Raw genomic sequence first — 17,603 nt, 5'->3', positions numbered from 1 at the left:
GGCGGTGACCCGATCCTGCAGTTTCATGCTCTACAACATTCGGAGAGTACGACCCTGCCTTACACAGGAAGCGGCACAGGTCCTAATCCAGGCACTTGTCATCTCCCGTCTGGATTACTGCAACTCGCTGTTGGCAGGGCTCCCTGCCTGTGCCATTAAACCCCTACAACTCATCCAGAACGCCGCAGCCCGTCTGGTGTTCAACCTTCCCAAGTTCCCTCACGTCACCCCGCTCCTCCGCACACTCCACTGGCTTCCAGTTGAAGCTCGCATCCGTTACAGCTCCCTCACGACGCCAGGACAGCGGAGTCACTCACCACCTTCCGGAGACATTTGAAACCAAACCTCTTTAAGGAATACCTGGGATAGGATAAAGTAATTATTCTACCCCCCACCCCCCCAAAAAATAAAAATAAAAAAATAAAAAAATAATATTAATAAATAAATAAAAAATAATAATTGGAAAGTGGTTATCCCACTGGCTATAGGGTGAATGCACCAATTTGTAAGTCGGTCTGGATAAGAGTGTCTGCTAAATGACGTAAATGTGCCCTTGAGCAAGGCACTTAACCCTAATTGCTCCTGTAATTCGCTCTGGACAAGAGCGTCTGCTAAATGACTAAAATTTAAATTTAAATGTAAATAGCAAAGGAAAACTACTACTAGATGTATTTTTTATTTCCCATCACCATGAATCATATTTAATAACTGAACAGTAGCAGACCTAACTTCATCTGTTCCTGACTCTGGGTAGTGGATTAAAAAGACCATCAATCTCCAATGATATTAAAGTACAATTCTGAACATTACCGATTTACTGAGTGACAAGTCAAGATAGCTGATGTTTTTATTGTTTGGTTAATAGCATCACCAGCTGGACAGGTTTAATGTTGCTTGACTGAGCAGGATGGGAGAATAAAAGATGCCAAACTTAGGGCCGGTTTCCCGGACATCTCCATTGAACATGCTTTTTAGTCTAGGACTAGGCTTCATCTGTGTCCGGGAATACCGGCCCAAATAGTTAAATTAGCAAGTAAGTAACACTACCTGTTCCATGATACTGAGAAAAATGACATGGAGACAGAGAACCAATTGAGAAAACATTTCAATGGTTCTGAATGACAACCAACATACATTAACAGCATACATCATGATTAATGTGAATATATAAGATTAAAATATTGCACTTAAAAAAATATGAATGCATTGAATTGTAATTCATAACATCTTCTGAAGATCAAATCAATCAAATCATTGTACATAAAAACAGAGCAGAATGAATCATCACATCTGGGGACCATCACAACCAGCATAACTAGTATCTATGTGGACCCTACTACAGTTTAACCAGCTCAGCTATAGACTACACCAGCATGACTAGTATCTATGTGGACCCTACTACAGTTTAACTAGCTCAGCAGTACCATTGAGAGAAACCCCAGGATAGAGAGGCTGAGTGAATGTGGTCTGGACTCTGTGGAGGAGGGTCATTGTGTCAGAGACACTGTAGAAGGACAGAGTACCTGCCTTGTGATCCAGGTACACTCCTACTCTGGAGGACTGAGGGCCTGATACTTTAGTCCTAACACTATTGTGTATGAACAAATAACCACCTCTATAACACAGTAAACTCCAGGACTTGTTATTGTATCCAAATGCACCATCTGTCTCTGTTCTGCTGATGTCTTTATATGAGACTGCTGTAACAAACCCCCCCCCACTCCACTCCACCTCCCAGTAACAGCGTCCAGACAGACCATCTCTACATAAAACAATCAAGTAGTTTGTGAATCTGTCTGGATGAACAGGATATGGTTGGACTTGGCCTGTACGTTTCACCTTTCTGTTCCCTTCAGACAGAGAGAGGCGTGTGTGTGCTGTGTTTGGGTCCAGTGTGAGCTGACAGGAATCTGGGAGAAGAGCAGAGCAGAGACCAATGAGGGGAGTTAGAACAATAAGTTAAGTCAGATACTGTATCTACCCTGTCTTTGATTAGAGCACAGCAGAGATCAAATCAGAGAAATATGAGGAGTCAGATAGATACCCAGTCTTTGATTAGATCTACTATTGCTATATATTTCTAGAGGGATTGTTAGGAGTGTCAGTAAAAGGGACTGTTAGTTACTTCAGAATAAAGAGACTCACATTGTAAGAACTGTTCTCTGGTCTTGGGCTCTGGAGGCAGTACAACCTCCACTATATTCACTACAGACACACAAACACATTCACAGAGAGAGGGAATGTTATCATCACACCATATTCCACATGTATATGACTAGTAGGGAACTTTCAATGGTCTAAAGTTGATGTTCTTATTATTTTCAACACACCTGTAGTGGAGATCTTGGTCCATTCTCCTTTAAGGACGTCTTCTAGTTTCTCTCTCAGTTCAGACACAGTCTTACTCACATCTCCAAAGTACTGAAGAGGACTGACAACGATGCTGGGTAAGTCTGAAGATACACTGGTACTGGAGAGAGACTGATAACCCTGAGAGAGAGAGAGAGAGAGAGATAGGGAGAGAGAGAGAGAGAGAGAGAGTGAGAGGGAGCAGAACCAAATGATTGAGAGTTTTAATTTCATATCATATGTATCAAGGCAGTTGAGTTACCTGGAGGAAATGGATGTGATCCTCTGTGTGTGAGAGCTGCTCCAGCTCAGTGCTTCTCTTCCTCAGCTCAGCTATCTCCTGCTCCAGTTGCTCCAGGAGTCCTTCAGCTTGACTCACTTGAGCCTTCACTTGGGCTCTGATCAGCTCCTTCACCTCAGAGCGCCTTCTCTCAATGGAGCGGATCAGCTCGGTAAAGATCTTATCACTGTCCACCACTGCTGCCTGTGCAGAGCGCTGTTAAGAGAGAGAGAGAGAGAGAGACTGACTTGTCTTACTTTAATGAGCCATCCTCATTACACTAACACCCCCACTCCTAAAAACACAGTGCGTGCCACCACAACCTCCACACAATCACATTATCCAGTACCCAACACCACAGGACAATCTACTATCCAGCACCACATTACAACCGTACATCCATAATTTCCCAGACCTTCTAAAAAAAATCAGAGGCAGACCGTCTGAGAGACGGCAGCTGATAGTTTGTGAAAGGCCAAGGAAATGTCAATTTGATTTCTCTGTGACAGAGAGAGTTTGGAAAGGTCTGTGAGCAGAACCTGAGAACACCCAGGATCACAGAGTTCTGCCCTCTATAAATCAGAGTACAACTCCACAGCCGCATCTCCCCCACAACAGAAGTTACCCACCCATCAGGCTCCCCTCATCTACCCACAACAGAAGTTACCCACCCATCAGGCTCCCTCATCTCCCCACAACAGAAGTGACCCACCCATCAGTCTCCCTCATCTCCCCACAACAGAAGTTACCCACCCATCAGGCTCCCTCATCTCCCCCACAACAGAAGCTACCCACCCATCAGGCTCCCTCATCTCCCCCACAACAGAAGTTACCCACCCATCAGGCTCCCTCATCTCCCCACAACAGAAGTTACCCGCCCATCAGGCTCCCTAATCTCCCCACAACAGAATTTACCCACCCATCAGGCTCCCTCATCTCCCCCACAACAGAAGTTACCCACCCATCAGGCTCCCTCATCTCCCCACAACAGAAGTTACCCACCCATCAGGCTCCCTCCTCTCCCCCACAACAGAAGTTACTCCCCCTTCTGCTGTCCCCACCTCTCCCAAAAGCTTTGAAAGCTTGAGCAAAAAGTGACATCTTGGAAGAGCTTTACATGGAATTTCCAATAGGACACCTGCCTGGGCCCTGGTGAAACAGAGAACTGAGCCCTGTACTAGGTGCAGACACATTTTGGAAAGCAAAGACAAGGTCATTGATTTTGGCTCTAACCACTAACAACCTACCCTTACACATCTCTTTTGCTACCCCTGCACTAAGATTTGTGCCATGGCTCAGCACCTGCGCCCCCTTACACCAGACCCCCAATACACTTAATTAATCACATCACTGTGTGTCTCTTGCAAAAAAATCACGTTTAAATATTTTTGTTTGACATATTCCCCCAGTCTCTGCTGCCGTTCATGTTAAGGAATTCTAACCGTGAAATCTCCATAAGAGGTGGGAGGGAAATCACCACAATCAGAAACCAGTAGAGAAGCCCATAAAGCCACCATGCCAGAAAAAAACATCCATTTAAGCAGATTCTGAAGACATGCCCTTAAGAAACCATGACCCATTTTCTCAGCCTATACCACTTCCTGGGTGAGAGGACACTAAACCCCTCATTCTTCATCACGTGTTGTACTGACCTTACAAACCTTCCAGGATCAATCAAATAAGACTCCAGCAGAACCTTCCTTTTCCCCTTTAGTCTCCATCAGGAACCTAGAAAGTTCTCTCAGCGTATATACTGGGCCCCTCAGCCTGACTGGCTGTCAGCTCTGGATCCAATGAGCCGTCTGAAAACGAGACCGCCTTGTCCTCCTCTCCCGCAGACTCACCTCCCCCTCTTCCTCCTCCACCATTGGCTCGGTACCGTTCCTCCTCCTCCCCAGTCTGTGCCCGCCTGCACTTCCCCCTGATCAGTGCCTCTTCCCCAATGACAGGCAATATTTCCTGGGATGAGCCCACCAATCCTTCGCCCACCGGAGTCTCTGTTACTACAGAAACCTGCCTCAGCTGATGTAGCCCAGCTGCAACCCTCCCCACCACCGCTTTCTCCACGGCCTGCGCACCACCACTTGACCCTGCTCTACTCTCCTCCTTCCTGGTACCACCACCACTTGACCCTGCTCTACTCTCCTCCCTCCTGGTACCACCACCACTTGACCCTGCTCTACTCTCCTCCTTCCTGGTACCACCACCACTTGACCCTGCTCTACTCTCCTCCTTCCTGGTACCACCACCACTTGACCCTGCTCTACTCTCCTCCCTCCTGGTACCACCACCACTTGACCCTGCTCTACTCTCCTCCTTCCTGGTACCACCACCACTTGAACCTGCTCTACTCTCCTCCCTCCTGGTACCACCACCACTTGACCCTGCCCTACTCTCCTCCCTCCTGGTACCACCACCACTTGACCCTGCTCTACTCTCCTCCCTCCTGGTACCACCACCACTTGACCCTGCTCTACTCTCCTCCCTCCTGGTACCACCACCACTTGACCCTGCTCTACTCTCCTCCCTCCTGGTACCACCACCACTTCACCCTGCTCTACTCTCCTCCCTCCTGGTACCACCACCACTTGACCCTGCTCTACTCCCAGCCTCTGCCCCCTGAGTCCTAGTAGGCTGGACAATAGAACAAGTCAAAATTCACTGAAGGCTGTAAAACGGCCAAAGAACATTGGCTGAGCTGGAACACCTGAGGCCAAAGCGTCTTAATCTAGCGGTTAAGAGCGTTGGGCAGTAATCTAAAGGTGGCTGGTTCGAATCCCCGAGCTGACTAGGTGAGAAATCTGTACCCTTGTACATCGACAGATTTAGGCACTTAACCCTAGTCGTTCTGAATAAGAGCGTCTGCTAAATGACTCACATGGAAATGTACACTAGGCGTCTGTGAAAGCGTGGCAATAACTTATTAACTTTACATTATTCCCAGACAGACTCCTCTGAAGGCAGGCAGGCAGCACACTCCTGAAAACTAACTGCTCAGCAAAGCAAAGGCTCTTTTGAGAGCTACCAGATTTATATAAAAAAAGCTCATTTTCAGTGTGTCCAGTGTCTGTTTATATGTTAAGGGAGTGTTACTTTGGCAGATAATGTCACCCATCTAAATATATATATTATTTTTTATATAATTAACTAAATGTATGGTGTTTTTGGTTTATGTCAGTTTCATTGTTTGTTATGCTATGAATTGTTATTTTATGGTTGTAAGTGATCAAATGAACTATAACATTTTATATTTAGCAATTTTGAGCAATTACTACTTTAGTAAGGATACACTTACAGTTTTTTTACAATCACTTTGGCATTAATTTCAGAACCTTGACGTCATTTTTCAAAACTCTAGACACAAAACTGAAAACGGTCATCACTTGTAACACAGGCTGTCCAAAGTTCAAAACATTGCATTGTGCATTCATATCTTTAAAGAAATATTGCACTTGCACAATCATTGGTTCAAAAAAACAAATGTATTGTGTAATACCAATGAAACGTTAATTTAGATCACCCACACACAAGCAACCGATAGTTTCACTGTGTCATTGTTCGTACGATCATTAAATATTGTAGTACAAAACAGGTGATACATGTTTCATTATGGTACTACATGTAAATACATCCCTGTAAAAGTACTGCAGTAATAGAGAGAATACTACAGACACAGTGGAATCATTGAACAAAATCTGAAATATATTGATGAAAAACAATACAGTACTGTAAAACATCAAATGCAGTGTTCCTCAACTTGCTTGCTTTAACTTTTAGCTAACTGGTCTACAATTTCATTCCTTTAAACACCCGAATATGCTGGGACCCAGCAGAATCTCATTACTACACCCATTCTCTCAATTCTCCATAATAACATTAATACCTCCAATAGCAGGTAACTCCTATTAGATGTACCAGATGATAAACTATTCAATAGTCCTCCACCAGTAAGGCACATACAGATGTTGATTTAAATGCACCAATACATATCCTTAAAGCTTTATACTGGATTCTGTCTTTGCCGCTGTTCCATAAACTATACACCCATAATCAATTGTCGTCCTGATCAGAGCTCTATAAATATCCATCAACGATTGTCTGTCAGCACCCCATTCATAACCAGAGACCCACACAACCAACTACCGCGAAAGTGATGGAATGAGAGAGACAGAGACATCCTTACGACACTGTACATAGCCATAATATAACGGTTCTTCTTCTTTGGAGTTTAACAGCGGTTGGTATCCAATATGTTGCATTACCGCCCCCAACTGGACTATAATATAAATCCATTATACTTTTGATACAAAATGGGAAAAGGGGAAACTATAATAATTTTAAAAAACACCCTTCCAACTAACCCTACACTCATTAAATACCCACTACCCCATTCCACTACTTTGACCCTATCTGCTCCTGCACCATGCCAACACCCTGGGAGGACGGGACACCACCACTCAACACACCCTGTAACTCTTCTGAAGTCAAATCTTGTATGCCCAAATACTTCTCTGCAGCTGCCACCACAACATCAATTTTCTGTGATTTACGTTCCATTTGTGCGGTACAGTTGATAACCATTGCTATGAATGCTAAGAAGCTAACTTTACTGAAGCATATATCACTCGTTGGCCTATCCCTCTGTGCTGGCACAGATCTACTACTCACAGGGATCCTCTCAGGATCTCTCACCCTTGACCCATCCTCCTCTACTTTCTTCACTGCCTCAGCATACGACACCTTCTGCACTACTCTGACTCTAGCCACCTCAACCTGCCTCTCTCAACCGGGACACTTCAGATCCCCAGCAACATGGGCATCCCAACAGTTGACACACACAACTTTATCCACCGAAACGACACAATCCTCTATCCCATGCCCTCCTGCACACTTCCCACATCTTGGAATCTCCCTCCTACAAACTGCTGCAACATGACCATAAACGCTGCACCTGAAACAGCACAGTGGATTTCGGCACAAAGTTCTAACAGGATAACTGATATATCCTAACATTACTTTGTTGGGTAAAGACTCAAAACTCAAAAGGACTGACAGTGACTCCTCTGTTTCACCACGCTCACCACCGGATCTGTGTTGCACCAAACGGCGGGAATCACAAACACCAGGAATCTTCATCTTCAATTGCTCCACCTCCACACTTAACATTACCCCAGAAATCACTCCTTTCAATGGTGCCCTGTTCCTAAGAGCAAAGCAAGAAACAGATCTTGACCCAAGTTGTGTGACACGGAGCGCCCACTCCCTCTGGTCAGAAGAAACACAAACAAATATCCCAAGTCCACTACAGGTTACCTTCACTGATTCAACTGCATCCAACTCCTTTCCCACCCACCCTGAAACCACAAATGGATCTGCCAAAAGGTATGGATCCACTTTCTACAACAATGTAACTCCTACTGCACCAGATTCTTCTTTATCATGTCCATTGATGCCAGGCTCTGGTTCTGAGCTCTTCACTACACCTTCTACCTCACTTAACTCTCCCTCATTCATTTCCATTTTACCTCCAGAACTCGGTCTGACTCACTCTGTTTTCACTTGAATTATAACATTTGAAATGTCTCTATTACTTTGAAACGTCTGTGAGTGTAACGTTTACTGTTCATTTCTGATCATTGATTCCACTTTCGTTCATTATCTATTTAACCTGCTTTGGTAATGTAACATATGTTTCCCATGTCAATAAAGCCCATTTAATTGAATTGAGAGAGAGTGAGAGAAAGAGAGCTCCCTGTTAATGTATAGCGGACATGAGTCACTCATGGTTACTCATGGTTTTGTGATGAGGTAGCCCCACTTGTGACTTTAAAATCAGTGTCGGCCCAGTAGGGAATCTCCTCTTGGTGGAACTTAATAATATATAACATGCCATTTAGCAGACACTTTTATCCAAAGCGATTTACAGTCATGTGTGAAAACATTTTTACGTATGGGTGGTCCTGGGGGTCGAACCCCCAAGATGTTGGTTTCTCCCGCAGTAGACCCGGGTTCATATCCCGTCAGTTACATTAAGCCGTGTGTTCTCTGAAAGGGGTCCTGTTTCCAACAGTGGGGTCAGTGGGATTAGATAGAGGCCTGTCTCTCCCTCTCTCTGACTGGAGGAGAGATGTGAAATGGTATGTCTCCTCTGGTCAACAATACTCACCTTGAGAGACTTTACAGCCTGTTGGAGCTCCTTCAGCTCCTTCTCTCTCTCCTGGAATCTCTGCTGGACCTTCTGCTGACTCATCCCCAGCTGCCTCTGTGGAGAATCACTCTTCAATGAGCTATCAAGCTTTATTTGTCCAGTAGATCAATAGTATAGTAATGTGACATAGGGCACATATAAGTTAGGGATTAAAATGTTGAGGAACTGTCTGTGTGGAAATTACTTTATTATGTTGTTATGTGAATGATTATAGTTTTTATGGTAGGCGTACATGTATCAAGGGGTTGAGACTGAACTTTGGACTCATAAAAGGGCATTCAGAATGATAATGTTGTTTGACTTTAGAAAATGGTGAAACATTTGGAGCAAACCCAATATACTGAAGGTTTGTGTTCATATTTGTTCTGCTGAGGATCGATATCATTTGAATGATCTCATATTCAAACAGCCTTAGTTCCTACTGTATCTTTAATTATTTGTTTATCAGACAGTCACCAACAAGTAGTTCTGGTCTTACCTGTTTCTCAGTCCTCTCTGCTGCAGCTGACACTGTATTATGGCCTTTATGTTCATCCATTGTACACAAATAACAGATACACTGCTGATCAGTACGACAGTAAACATCCAGCAGTTTGTCATGATGAGAGCAGATCTTCTCCTGTAGTTGTGCGGTGGCTTTGACCAGCTTGTGCTTCTTGAAAGCAGGAAATTCATAGTGAGGTTGGAGGTGAGTCTCACAGTAAGAGGCCAGAAACACCAGACAGGACATGAGGGCTTTCTGCTTTCTGTCCCAGTGCAGACATCACACGCCACATCTCCAGGTCCAGCATAGCACAGAGCAGGAGGGGGAGCAGCCTGGAGTCCTGTCTTCTTCAGTTTCTCCACCACTTCAGCCAACATGTTATTTTTCCTCAGATTAGGCCTTGGAGTGAAGGTCTCTCTGCACTGAGGACAGCTATAGACCCCTTTCAGACGATCCTGATCCCAGCTTTCTTTAATACAGCCCATACAGTAGCTGTGTCCACAGGCAGTAGTCACCGGATCCTTCAGTGGATCCAGACAGATGGAGCAATGGAACAGGTCCTGATTCTCTGCCATTTTGGTTCTCTCTCCCGTAGGTTAATCAATGGCAGTGTCAAAGATTACTTTGTGTTTCATGGAACTCTACACCAGAGGACAGGAAGTGGCTTCCTACTTGACAGTGTACTCTGTATGTAGAGGGGGTGTGGTTTATTTGATAAGGAAATGTGACAGAGTGTTGGGTAGCAGGCAGAGATGGTTAGTATTTATGTTACATCTATGTGAAATATGTATTTTAACTACTTCTGAGTATTTTGTCATTTTAATCACACTGGGCTGAACTACACTCCAATGTATTTTTATTTTCAAAATACAAAATACTCTTTTTTGTACCATTTTTAAAAATAGTGGTTCACATTTTGCATTAATTGAAAGTCGCTCTGGATAAGAGCGTCTGCTAAATGATTAAAATGTAAATGTACATGTAAAAATTAATCATTGCAATCACTTAAAAACTCAATTTAAAGATTTACTTCAGGATTTAGGCAGTGAAGCCCTTTATCTACTTCCCCAGAGTCAGATGAGCTCATGGACACCATTTTAATGTCTCTGCATCCTGTATGAAGGAAGTTTGTAGTAGTTTTGGGAGCCGATGTCAACTAGCGTTAGAGCAATGACTGGAAGTCTATTGTTTGAATGTTAAATAACGAGGCAGAGGCATTGATGCGAGTAACCAGTCTTGTTCAGTATATTGCAATACATCCGGGTATCTCAAGTACACGGGTAAAACACTGGAGTTGCAGTAATGAACATTTACCAACAGATGGCATCAATGTGCCATCTTCCACCCATAACATCTTCCCTTTTATAAAATAGGACAGGAGCTGTCAATTCACTAACAAAACAAACCTAGTAGTAATTTCCAACATGAACAGTTTAGTATATATATTTTTTTTTCTTCTTATTAACCACTTAACACATTTTGATACTCTCTTCACTTTTATCTCTGTCTGTCAACAATCCCTAATGGGAAACCTACAGATTAGAGTCTTTTTTGGTGGCTGGGACAGACGCCCGCAGCGTGAAAAGACAGGGGGCTTGTCTGCGTGGACTGCGGGCTCCGCACAGGCGTGTCACCTGACTGTCTAAGGGGAGTATTGATGGGCGAGGGAGTGGCCGACCTGTGATCCCCTGGCTCTTCGCCCAGTGCCTCAGGCCCCATGTGACTTGCTGGGGTTCCGTCTTTGTCATGCGACCCCTATGACCATCCGAGTTCTGAGTAGATGCTGGCTCAGCAATCCGAAGGTCAACCCTGTTACGACGGTACAGTGATCCATTCACTTCGACCAAGTAGGAGCGTGGTGCCACTTTCTGTACACAGGATCCGAGTCTCCAGAGGCCCGTCCGGTCCCCTGGTAGTGGCTTCATTCGCACCGTTTCACCCACCCTGAGCTCAGGTAAGTCTTTTGCTGATTTGTCGTAGATGAACTTGGAGACCTGTCTTCTGTGACGTAGCTTCACCAGCACGTCTGTCACCACACACTGGCTCCAGGAGAGTGCTTGCTACTGGCAGAGCTGCTTTTAAACGCGCCGTGCCATGAGGCGCTGGGCCGGGCTGCTATCCATGCCTTCTGTCGGGTATTGCGCCATTGCAGGATTGCTTTCCAGGCATCTTTGCCCTCTCGCAGAGGTTATTTGCAATTTTGACTGCCGACTCAGCCTTCCCATTAGCTTTTGGGTGTCGTGGTGATGAAGTGACGTGCTCGAATTCCCATTCTGCAGCAAATTTTTGAACTCACATCCGGAGAATTGGGGTCCATTATCTGAAATTACCCTATCTGGCTGGCCATAGCGGGCAAACTGAGCCTTGCAGCGTTTGATCGTTGTCTCTGCTGAGAGGTCGGGGAGGAGGTCAATCTCCCAGAAGTCTGAGTAATGATCAACTACCAGCAGAAAGTCTTTGCCACTGTGCTGGAAGAGATCTAGACTTACTATCTGCCAGGGGCGCATTGGTAGCTCGTGGGACATCATCGTCTCTCTCTGTTGCTCAATGGCATATTCATTGCAGATTGTGCATTTACTGACATAGTCTTTGATTTCACTCTGCATTCCTGGCCAATACAGTGTGTCACGTGCTTGTCTGTAACAGGCCTCACCTCCTATGTGACTTGAGTGCACGCGCGCCAACATCTCAGGGCGCAGGGACCGGGAATAACGACTCTCTGACCCTTGAATATTACTCCGTTTTGAACACTGAGCTCTTCTTTGACTGGCCAATATTCTCTGGTGGCTAAAGCAGTTTCTTCCTTGCAGTCGGGCCAGCCCATCAGAATCACAGACCTCAATGCCTGGAGTTGCTCGTCCCTGTCTGTGTGCTGTCTGATTTGTATAAGGCGCTGGTCCGTAACATTGAGGTAGTCAGCCTGGTTGATGTGTTCAACATCCACTTGCTCTGTTTGTAAACTGCACACTGCGTGTTGTTCATGCATGGAGCGTGTGTGAGTGCCTGATGCAGTAGCCCTGCTGAGCGTGTCACTCACATACATCTCTGGCCCTGGCTTATACACCACCTTGAGGTTGTAGTTTTGTAGGGCCAGTAGCATGGTCTGCAGTCGTTTCGGGGCATTCAGGAGAGGCTTGCTGAATATAGCAATAAGGGGCTTGTGATCTGTCTCTGCGGTAATATTGTCACGCCCATACAGGTAGTGGTGGAAGCGTTGGCATGCAAATACAATGCTGAGGCACTCCTTCTCTATCTGGGCATAGTTCTGCTCTGTTGGAGTGAGTGCCCTAGAGGCGAATGCCACAGGCTGGCCCTCTTGCATGAGGCAACAGCCCAGTCCATACTGGCTTGAGTCACTCTGAATCGTGACAGGTTTTGACACATCGTAGTATCGCAGTACAGGTGTCTGGGTGACCAGTTGTTTTATTTCCCTCACCGCTGTGTCATGTTTTGGGAGCCAATGCCAGATGGTGTCCTTGTCCATGAGCCTCCTTAGTGGTTCACACACTTCAGAGAGCCGCGGTAGGAACTTGGCCAGGTAGGTGACGAATCCGACGAAGCGCTGCACTGCCTTCACGTCAGATGGGTGGGGCATATCCAAGACAGCCTTCACTTTTTTCTGGATCCGCCTTCAATCCGGTGGAGGACAAGATGTGCCCATGAAAGCGAACCTCTGGCACTTTAAACTGAAGCTTTTTTATGCTTAGCCTTAGCTTGACCTGTCTGCATCTGACCATCAGGGCCAGCAGCTTGGCGTCATGGTCACATTCTGCCTCCTCATCACTGTCCCCACAGCCCACTACGAGGATGTCATCTGCTATGGGTTCCACGCCGCTGAGTCCCATCAACAGCTCGTGCTGTTTCCGCTGATACACCTCTGGAGCCACGGAGACACCAAACGGGAGCTTCAACCACCTCTTCCTGCCCCAGGGTGTCCAAAAGGTGGTCATGTAGCTGCTGGGCTCGTCAAGCTTGCACTGCAGGAAGGCATCTCTGGCGTCCACGAGCGTGAAGACTCTGGCCTTTGGGAGCTTGTAAAGAACATCCTCCAACGTGGGCATAATGTAATGTGAACGTCTCAGAGCCCGGTTGAGGTGTTTAGGATCTATGCATATCCGTAGCTTGTCTGGTTTCTTGACGATGACCATATTACTTATCCAGTCTGTAGGCTCGGTGACGGATATGATGTGGCCATCTGCTTCGTATTTGTCAAGCTGAGCCTTTGTAGCTGCTTTCATGGCCACTGGTACATTGCGAGGTGCACACTGGACAGGCTGGATTGCTGCATCCAACTCAAAGTGGACTTCGCGGGAACTGACTCGACCGAGTGCGTTGAAGACATCATGGTACTTGCTTAGGAGAGTCTCCTTGCTCAGGGGCCCAGCCTGGACTTTGTCTATAATGTTAAGATCAGCTGGGATGGTGAAGTTAATAAGCCCAAGGCGCTCGCATGTAGAACCTGACAGTAATGGCTGTTGACTAGCCTCAACTATTTCAAACTCAAGAGTGTGTTTCTGGCCACGTAAAACACACTCTGTCACAAACAGGCCTAAAGAGGTCATGAACTGGCCTGAATACAGTTTCAGCTTGGTGCTACTCTGTGTGAGTTTGTCTCTGGGCGCGAGCCTCCTTTTATCTTTAAGGCTCATAACGTTACATGTGGCCCCTGAATCTAGCTGGCATTGCTGTGGGTTTATTATTACGTAGCAGAGTGACAAACCATTTTTTTTCCTTTTGCCCTTACTGCCCCTATGCACTCGCTAGCATATACATCCTCTGTGCTGTTGTTCCTTCATCTGTGTTTATTTCAATGGAGTGCACTTTACCCTCCTTTCTCTTGCTTTTCATGTGCAGGCCCTTGCGAAGTGATTAGCTGTACCACAGGATTTGCATATTTTTCCATAGGCTGGGCAGTGTTCTTTTCCTCGTCCATGAGAAATGCCACAATATCGGCATGCATTGGGGTTGTCTGCAGAGTTGGCTGTAGTATTAGCATTAGCTGTGGCAAAAGGGAATTTCTTTATTGGCTGCCTGAATGTAGCATTGACATTGTCCATATGTTGCCTTTCTAGCTCCATGGACCTTATCTGTATATCCGTAAGCTCTGCTGCACGGCATGTCTCCACTGCCAAGACTAGTGTCAAGTCACGTCTCTCAGCAAACGTCTGCGGGTGCCCTCATCAGTTATGCCAAGCACTATCTTGTCTCTGATCAGTTCATCTCTTAAAGCACCATAGTCACATGTAGCTGCCTTTTCCCTTAGCTTAGTGACAAAGCTGTCAATGGACTCCCGTCCTCCTGTTTGCAACAACCGAAAACATAACGCTCGTAGATAACGTTCTTTGCTGGCTTAAAGTAAAGTTCGAGAGCATCAAGAATAGCTGTAGCGTTACCTTGCTGAGCTGCTGTTAGGTTCAGGTTGTGTTTGTATACGTGCTCGGCATTCTGCTCCCATTATAGTCCTCAAAGTGGCAGCCACTACCTCATCGTCCTTTCCCAAGTCCCGTTGCTAGTGCATAGTCCTCCCATTCACCTCTAAAACGTATCCCAGTTTGTGCTCCAACTCCGCTGAGCTTCATAACGGCGGGAGGGGGAATGTTCGCTGCCATGTCTAAACGGTGCTAACAACACTGAAGCTAACTAGCAAACTCAATCTAGCTAAGGACAATTCCGGAGAAGTTTTACTCAACTAAGCTTTTTAAAACCAGAACAGGTGACTCTAATTTTCGGAAAGCATGGTTAGTTATCCGACTCTGACACCATGTTTGAATGTTAAATAACGAGGCAGAGGCATTGATGCGAGTAACCAGTCTTGTTCAGTATATTGCAATACATCCGGGTATCTCCAGTACACGGTAAAAACACTGGAGTTGCAGTAATGAACATTTACCAACAGATGGCATCAATGTGCCATCTTCCACCCATAACATCTATGGCATGCTAGCAGTTACTATAGACTTCATAGCGCTAATGCTAGTTAGAAACTTCCTTCAAACTGCAGAGACAAATAAATGGTTCCATTCATTCATTGATTTTTATAACATTTTCAGGTCATTGTTTGTTTTCAGTGGAAAGTCCAAATACATTATTTTTCAGATGTTGGGGTTAAAACTGGCAAATCTATAATGTTTATTTATGCTCCATAAAGTTGTCCTAGAATCTGTTGTTACCCTGACCTCTCCCACAGATTCCATCAGGTTACTACATTCAGACCATGAACTCTAACCTGCACCTGAACAGCTTCCTCCTGCCCATCGGTGCCATGAACGTCATCAGCATCCTACCTCTGCTGCTGCTGGCCCCTCTCATGGAGTGTGTCACCTCCTGCTACCTGTCCATGGAGAAAACACCCTTCTCCCCCGCCAGAGTCATCAGTAAGCACACACACACACACACGAGAAAGACACACACACACACACACACACACACACACAAACACACACACACACACACCCTACTGGTGTACCTGCCCACTACTGGTGTATTAGAGACAGACAAGAGACGCTTTGAACCAAATGAATGCTTCTTTCTCTTCCCAGTCTTCCTCTCTTCTCTGTTCCAGGCTCTGTGATCTCCTTCCACCTGACACCCAGTCATATCAGAGGCATCTCCCTGCACTTCCTCCCCCCTGTGGATATACTGCTACATAGATGACTGGAAATAGCTGATTCATTGTGTCAATCAATTCAATAACAGAGCAATTCCAATGTCACGATGATGAGTTTTATATTGAAAGATCACATTGATTCAGTAATTGATTCAGACAACTGAATTGTTTGTATTCACACATGGACATGGGGGATTTAAATATTCTCATCTGATCATAAATGGATCAACAATGATCCCAGTTTCTGATTTGACTGGTTTGCCAGTACTACAGTTTACATCAAGAGAAAAAGAGACACATTTACAGAGGATTGCAACAGCCAAGAGGTGATCAGGTAGACAGTAAAAGTCTGAAGCCTGAGTGTCAGTCTGTATGTGCCATCATGCCATCTGTTTAGCAAGACCACTAACAGATCTGGGACCAGGCTACAAACAATGTGCTATGTCTAATTATTATTATTATTTTTTTTTTACAATAACGTTAAAAAAGGGGAATTGAACCAGATCATAGGCCTACTGGAAGACTGTTAATAACCCTAGAAGCTCTCCATCAATATGTCTGAAATGGTTGAAATCATTTGTGTCTACTGGTAATTATTGAGATATGATTTTGTACCAATCCAAAACCCAGGATAGAGGGGGCTGAGTGAATGTGGTCTGAACTCTGTGGAGGAGGGTCATTGTATCAGAGACACTGTAGAAGGACAGAGTTCCTGCCCTGTGGTCCAGGTACACTCCTACACTGGAGGACCAGGGGACAGATATTTCTGTTTTATTAGCATTGGGCCAAAACCTACAGTGGGGGGTAGCACTCCAAAGTCCAGGACTGACTGTTACCTAGAAATGTAGACTCTGGGACCTTTCCTTTCCTGATGATCCCTCTATATGACACTGCTATTTCAACCCATCCACCGCTCCACTCTACCTCCCAGTAGCAGACTCCAGACAGGCCCTCTCTACACAGCAGCTGTCTCCAGTAGTCAGGATAGGGCTGAGCTTTATCAGTGGCTGTCACCTTCCTGTTTCCATCAGACAAGCTGAGTTCTGGATGAGCTGTATTCAGATCCAATGTCAGCTGGAGGACGTCTGACTGATGAACAACAAAACCCAATAAGTAAAAGAAAGAACATGTATGTTGTCTTTGAGAGGGTGTTTGAATATCACTTACAGAGGGACAACTATTCTTTGGTCTTCAGCTAAGGAGACATTAGGAATTCTGTCACTATTAAAAATGCAACTTCATATCACATGTAACAAGGCAGTTTAGTTACCTGGAGGAAATGGATGTGATCCTCTGTGTGTGAGAGCTGCTCCAGCTCAGTGCTTCTCTTCCTCAGCTCAGCTATCTCCTGCTCCAGTTGCTCCAGGAGTCCTTTAACCCGTCTCACTGCAGTCTTCTCCTGGCCTCTAATCAACCTTTTCACCTCAGTGAGTATTCTCTCAATGGACCCGATCAGTTCAGTAAAGATTGTCTCATATTTACTAACTTCTGCCTGTACAGAGCACTGAAAACTCACAGAGAGAGAGGAGGGGGTCAATTTCCACTGTTACTGGATTCCAGACAACCTGTTCCCCAGTGTTGTCTTGGTACTATTTTCACAAGTGTGTGGTAAAATTTCACAACTCTTAGAACAAAACTCATCACAGATCGTTAAAAAAGGCTGTTACTTTTTTCT

At 45.3% G+C, this 17,603-nt stretch overlaps 1 pseudogene; it reads right to left on the bottom strand.

Annotated features, from left to right (window-relative positions):
• Positions 1-1,335: 1,335 nt before the first annotated feature.
• On the bottom strand, positions 1,336-9,901 carry LOC123485253 (annotated as a pseudogene).
• Between the last annotated feature and the right edge of the window lie 7,702 nt (positions 9,902-17,603).

The sequence above is a fragment of the Coregonus clupeaformis genome, unplaced genomic scaffold (assembly GCF_020615455.1).
Source record: "Coregonus clupeaformis isolate EN_2021a unplaced genomic scaffold, ASM2061545v1 scaf0632, whole genome shotgun sequence".
In the NCBI taxonomy this organism is placed as follows: domain Eukaryota; kingdom Metazoa; phylum Chordata; class Actinopteri; order Salmoniformes; family Salmonidae; genus Coregonus; species Coregonus clupeaformis.
This window is presented reverse-complemented; position numbering and strand designations above follow the sequence as displayed.